The sequence below is a fragment of the Oncorhynchus nerka genome, unplaced genomic scaffold, assembly GCF_034236695.1.
Source record: "Oncorhynchus nerka isolate Pitt River unplaced genomic scaffold, Oner_Uvic_2.0 unplaced_scaffold_7067, whole genome shotgun sequence".
In the NCBI taxonomy this organism is placed as follows: Eukaryota; Metazoa; Chordata; class Actinopteri; order Salmoniformes; family Salmonidae; genus Oncorhynchus; species Oncorhynchus nerka.
In genome coordinates this window covers 819-7643 of record NW_027034248.1, presented here as the reverse complement: position 1 = coordinate 7643, position 6825 = coordinate 819, and the positions used below count along the sequence as shown (strand labels likewise).

At 44.5% G+C, this 6825-nt stretch overlaps 1 non-coding gene across 1 annotated transcript; it reads left to right on the top strand.

Annotated features, from left to right (window-relative positions):
* Nucleotides 1-6069: 6069 nt before the first annotated feature.
* Nucleotides 6070-6163, top strand: trnai-uau (transfer RNA isoleucine (anticodon UAU)). Its single transcript has 2 exons — nucleotides 6070-6107; nucleotides 6128-6163. It is a non-coding gene; the product is annotated as a tRNA-Ile (tRNA).
* The last annotated feature ends 662 nt before the right edge of the window (nucleotides 6164-6825 follow it).

Sequence of the window (6825 nt, the reverse complement as noted above, 5' to 3'; positions counted from 1 at the left end):
TAGTTGTGTTAGTTTCAACAGCACGTGCAACCTGATTTCCCCCACTAATCGATATCATCAGTGATTTATTACTACTTGTCAAAACAACAGTAGGTTAGGTTAGGTTTTCAATACGCCCTCAAGCTGTTTCTGCATATTGGTTATTGATATGGACACGTTAAAAACTGTTTTGACATTGGGGCTATCCCATCTAGCAACATGACTTTGAAAACAAGACTATCCCATCTAGCTTGAAATGACTTCAAAACAAGACTATCCCATCTAGCAACATGACTTTGAAAACAAGACTATGCCGACGTCCAATCTACCTTCTCGGTTTCGGGATGAGTATAGTCCGTTGGTCTATAATGACATTTTATAAACAAATATACATCACTCCAGTATTTCTTTACTACATCCAAGTGCTAATTGTCTTTTTTCCTACTACTGAGCATGACTCAAATCACCTCATATTTCAAACATTCAGCCTGACAAAATATACATGTTTTATTATTCCTCACCATGAAGTGAATTATTGCGAAGCGAAGGAGTGTACATTCTGTTTTGATATTTCAGCATATTTACAATTCATGTAAAATGTTGTAATCATAAATATTTTATGCTTCCAACTGGAAAAAATGTTGGTACAATTATGTTGTTTCACAAACGATGCTGTAAAACAGGCTTATATTTTCTATTGGATATTACACCCAGTCCGTACTATTTAATCAATGTCACTTCCTTAGAATGATCTTTGTTTCTTCCAGTTTTTGTTATTCTTTAGTTTTTTTACCCTCTTATGTTTGTTGTGGTGTAAATATTTCCAGTTTTTTATTTTCAGGGCCGTCATTGAAAATAAGAATCAATCAACAGACTCAAAACCAATGAACCCAATGACCCGACCAATCAACCGACTCAAAACCAATGCCAGACCCAATGACCTGACCAATCAACAGACTCAAAACCAATAAACCCAATGACCGACCAATCAACAGACTCAAAACCAATGAACCCAATGACCGACCAATCAACAGACTCAAAACCAATAAACCCAATGACCGACCAATCAACAGACTCAAAAACCAATGAACCCAATGACCGACCAATCAACAGACTCAAAACCAGTGAACCCAATGACCGACCAATCAACAGACTCAAAAACCAATGAATAAACATGTCCAAAGGCAACAAAAAAGTATATTGGTCCATGAATAGTATCTTAGTATGAATAACAGTATAAATGCAGCCACTGGTAAAATAGTGCATGATATGTAAAGTTTACTATCTCTTTTCAACCAATCCAGTACATTTTTTTGTTGAAAATGTAAAAATCAACAATATGTCAAAGGATTCAACTCCTGAAAAACTGAAACAAACAAATGGAACAAACAGATCAATTCCACTTTTCCAGCCTGCTGAAGGCGTGGTGTGAGGTGGTAAACACCACCCCCGGCTCTACCAGGGCTTGAGATGGTCTCCCACAGCTCTGCTTATGTCATGCTCTATGGCCTTGCTGTTCTATTTCTTGACTGCCCCTGTAACATATGGCATATTCTAGAATTAATCCATGATGTCATAATGATAGTTTAACCAGGTTTATAGGATATATGGTATATTCTAGAACTCATCCATGATGTGCACAATGACTGCCCTGACACACAGGAACACATTTAGTCATATTATACTGAACAAAATATAAAAAAGACCCAGAAAATGTTCCATATGTAGAAAAAGAGCTTATTTCTCTCAAAATTTGGCCTCAAATTTGTTTACATCCCTGTGTAGTTGAGCATTTCTCATTTGCCGAGGTAATCAATCCACCTGACAGTTGTGGCATTTCCTCAAGAATCTGATTAAACAGCATTATCATTACACAGGTGTACCTTGTGTGAAGGGGACAATATAAGGCCACTCCTGGAAATGTGCGGTTTTGCCTGCACAATACAATGCCATTGATGTCTCATATTTTGAGGGAGCGTACAATTGGCAGGGGATATCCGCCAGAGCTGTTGTCAGAACATTGGGTGTTAATTTCTCTACCATAAGCCACCTCCAACGTAGTTTTAGAGAATTTGTCCATATGGTGTCGTTTGGGTTGTGGTGCGGGCAGGCATAAGCTACGCGAAGACAATTTGCATTTTTATTGATGGCAATTTAAACACCCCGTGACAAGAACTCCTGAGTTCTTCGCTCTTGAATATTCAGCTCCCCTTCAAAAAAGTTCCATGAGGAAGGAAGGATTCCCCGCCCCTGTCCTGGGACTGCTGCCTGGTGTTTGGAGTTTGGGTAAGGCCATGCAGGAAGGAGTCCATTCCCCTGGGCCCTGTCCTGGGACTGCTGCCTGGTGTTTGGAGTTAGGGTAAGGCCATGAGGAAGGAAGGATTCCCGTCCTGTCCTGGGACTGCTGCCTGGTGTTTGGAGTTAGGGTACAGGCCATGAGGAAGGAAGGGATTCCCCCGTCCTGTCCTGGGACTGCTGCCTGGCGTTTGGAGTTAGGGGTAAGGCCGTCAGTACAAAAAATGTAGAATAGCATCTTGCATCCATCTGCTCTTCCGAAGTCGTTCAGAGTGCACACTTTTCGTTTTTTAACTATCTAAATATTCTTGGGTATGCGGTTATTTGACTTACGCCGAAAATTGTGTGATGGTGAAGGGCTACGTAACGAACAGGGCGAAGGTTCTGAGAATCCCCGTCTAACAGTCGCACAGGGCGAAGGTTCTGAGAATCCCCGTCTAACAGTCGCACAGGAGAAGGTTCTGAGAATCCCCGTCTAACAGTCGCACAGGGCGAAGGTTCTGAGAATCCCCGTCTAACAGTCGCACAGGGAGAAGGTTCTGAGAATCCCCGTCTAACAGTCGCACAGGGCGAAGGTTCTGAGAATCCCGTCTAACAGTCGCACAGGGCGAAGGTTCTGAGAATCCCCGTCTAACAGTCGCACAGGGCGAAGGTTCTGAGAATCCCCGTCTAACAGTCGCTTCCCCAATCACTTATGTCCAGTAGCCTATCTTTTTTATCTGTCCTGGCCACTATATATTCTAGGGCTTATGCTTAACACCCCGCAGTCCTACAATCTAAGCTAGATGCCCCAATCTCACATGAATTCAAGGAACCCACCAGGTACAATCCCCAACTCTGTAAGCAAGGGCACCTCATAGACGCTATCCTGACTAACTGGCCCCTCCAAATACACCTCCGCTGTCTTCAACCAGGATCTCAGCCACCACTGCCTCATTGCCTGTATCCGCATGCGGAGCCGCAGTCAAACGACTCACCCTCATCACTGTCAAACGCTCCCTAAAACACTTCTGGGAGCAGGCCTTTCTAATCGACCTGGCCCGGTATCCTGGAAGGACATTGACTTCATCCCGCCAGTTGAGGATGCCTGGTCATTCTTTAAGAGTAACTTCCTCACCATTTTAGATAAGCATGCTCCGCAAAAAAATGCAGAACTAAGAACAGATACAGCCCTTGGTTCACTCCAGACCTGGGACTGCCCTCGACCAGCACAAAAACATCCTGTGGCGGACTGGTAATAGCATCGAACAGTCCCCGCGATATGCAATTGTTCGGGGAAGTCAGGAACCAATACACGCAGTCAGTCAGAAAGCTAAGGCCAGCTTCTTCAGGCAGAAGTTTGCATCCTGTAGCTCCAACCCAAAGTTCTGGGACACCGTAGTCCATGGAGAACAAGAGCACTCTTCCTTCCAGCTGCCTGAATGCACTGAGGCTAGGAACACGGTCACCACCGATAAATCCATGATTATCGAAAACTTCAACAAGCATTTCTCAACGTGCTGGCTATGCTTTCCGCCTGGCTACTTCCTACTGCCAACAGCCCGCCCCCGCAGCCTCGCCAAGCTCCTCCAGGTTCTCCTTACCCAAATCCAGATAGCAGATGTTCTGAAAGAGCTGCAAAACCTGGACCCGTATAAATCAGCTGGGCTTGACAATCTGGACCCTCTATTTCTGAAACTATCCGCCGCCATTGTCGCAACCCCTATTACCAGCCTGTTCAACCTCTCTTTCATATCGTCTGAGATCCCCAAGGATTGAAAGCTGCCGCAGTCATCCCCTCTGAAAGGGGGAGACACCCTGGACCCAAACTGCTATGCAGACCTACATCCATCCTGCCCTGCCTATCTAAGGTCTCTCGAAAGCCAAGTCAACAAACAGGTCACTGACCATCTCGAATCCCACCGTACCTCCGCTGTGCAATCTGGTTTCCGAGCCGGTCACGGGTGCACCTCAGCTACGCTCAAGGTAATAACCATATCATAACCGCCATCGATAAAAGATAGTACTGTGCAGCCGTCTTCATCGACCTTGCCAAGGCTTTCGACTCTGTCAATCACCATATTCTTATCGGCAGACTCAGTAGCCTCGGTTTTTCGGATGACTGCCTTGCCTGGTTCACCAATTACTTTGCAGACAGAGTTCAGTGTGTCAAATCGGAGGGCATGCTGTCCGGTCCTCTGGCAGTCTCTATGGGGGTGCCACAGGGTTCAACTCTCGGGCCGACTCTTTTCTCTGTATATATCAATGATGTTGCTCTTGCTGCGGGCGATTCCCTGATCCACCTCTACGCAGACGACACCATTCTATATACTTTCGGCCCGTCATTGGACACTGTGCTATCTAACCTCCAAACGAGCTTCAATGCCATACAGCACTCCTTCCGTGGCCTCCAACTGCTCTTAAACGCTAGTAAAACCAAATGCATGCTTTTCAACCGATCGCTGCCTGCACCCGCATGCCCGACTAGCATCACTACCCTGGATGGTTCTGACCTTGAATATGTGGACATCTATAAGTACCTAGGTGTCTGGCTAGACTGCAAACTCTCCTTCCAGACTCATATCAAACATCTCCAATCGAAAATCAAATCAAGAGTCGGCTTTCTATTCCGCAACAAAGCCTCCTTCACTCACGCCGCCAAGCTTACCCTAGTAAAACTGACTATCCTACCGATCCTCGACTTCGGCGATGTCATCTACAAAATGGCTTCCAACACTCTACTCAGCAAACTGGATGCAAGTCTATCACAGTGCCATCCGTTTTGTCACTAAAGCACCTTATACCACCCACCACTGCGACTTGTATGCTCTAGTCGGCTGGCCCTCGCTACATATTCGCCGCCAGACCCACTGGCTCCAGGTCATCTACAAGTCCATGCTAGGTAAAGCTCCGCCTATCTCAGTTCACTGGTCACGATGGCAACACCCATCCGTAGCACGCGCTCCAGCAGGTGTATCTCACTGATCATCCCTAAAGCCAACACCTCATTCGGCCGCCTTTCGTTCCAGTACTCTGCTGCCTGTGACTGGAACGAACTGCAAAAATCGCTGAAGTTGGAGACTTTTATCTCCCTCACCAACTTCAAACATCAGCTATCTGAGCAGCTAACCGATCGCTGCAGCTGTACATAGTCTATTGGTAAAATAGCCCACCCATTTCCACCTACCTCATCCCCACACTGTTTTTATTTATTTACTTTTCTGCTCTTTTGCACACCAATATCTCTACCTGTACATGACCATCTGATCATTTATCACTCCAGTGTTAATCTGCAAAATTGTAATTATTCGCTCTACCTCCTCATGCCTTTTGCACACATTGTATATAGACTCCCCTTTTTTTCTCTACTGTGTTATTGACTTGTTAATTGTTTACTCCATGTGTAACTCTGTGTTGTCTGTTCACACTGCTATGCTTTATCTTGGCCAGGTCGCAGTTGCAAATGAGAACTTGTTCTCCAACTAGCCTACCTGGTTAAATAAAGGTGAAATAAACTACAATTTCTAAAGCCTAAAACCGGGGTGGGGAGCACAGGCACTGAAATGAAATACCCCCCCCATTTTGCCAATACAACCGGGGTGCGGGGCACTCGGCCGCTGATTAGAAGTATCAATGTACATTTAACCCCCGGGGGGTCGGCAGATATATGGACATGCTGTATGCATGATAGTGCAAACCTTGGTTTCAAACGATCTTCTACAGAAATAAAGTGCTCTGAGTGCGTATGCCTGGGCAATGTTATAATTCAACATTTTTACCCCCCACACACACAAACATTGGTAATCAGTGTATCAGGCTCCTGTGGCGCAATCGGTTAGCGCGTGGTACTTATACAGCAGTATGCAGCGAAGCAATGCCGAGGTTGTGAGTTCGAGCCTCACCAGGAACATGCACTTTTCTTGAACCCTCTGCCTGTCTATTTATTGTCCAGAAAAGGAGCCTTTTTCAATCCATTTAGGAGGCCTTTCATAAGTATGTCATTGGGATAACAGGTCAGACTGCAGGTCTGCAGGTCACAGCTAAATTACTTTTATTTAATTCCATTTTTTTTTTAGTACAAACTTTTTTTAAGACATGTTAGAATGAATTACCAAATGTGACTAATATTTAAACATGCATCACAGTGTTTTATGTAAACACATTGGAGGCCTACAGTTGTACATCATCACAAACTTTAATAACCAGTAATGTTTTATAACATAACATTGTAGGAAAGACTATAAAATAATACATGTTTTTTTAAAGACATTACATTTCTCTGCGACAGACCCTGGCGTGGGGAACAGACAGCTTCCCTTTCGTTGTGGTGAGATACATTTTTAAAACCATTGATTTAATTCAAAATATTTAGTACATTTAACACACGTTATAAATCAACATTTTTACAATTTTACTATTTCTTACAGATAAAGGTCCAGTTAGCTAATGACCATTATCCGTTTCAATTCACCATCACAAAGACGCTTGCCTGCTCCATCAAAGCTCTGTAAGTTTTTCCCTCCATGGGTAGATCATCCAAGTCCGGCATGTACATCCTGGGTATGCCCACAG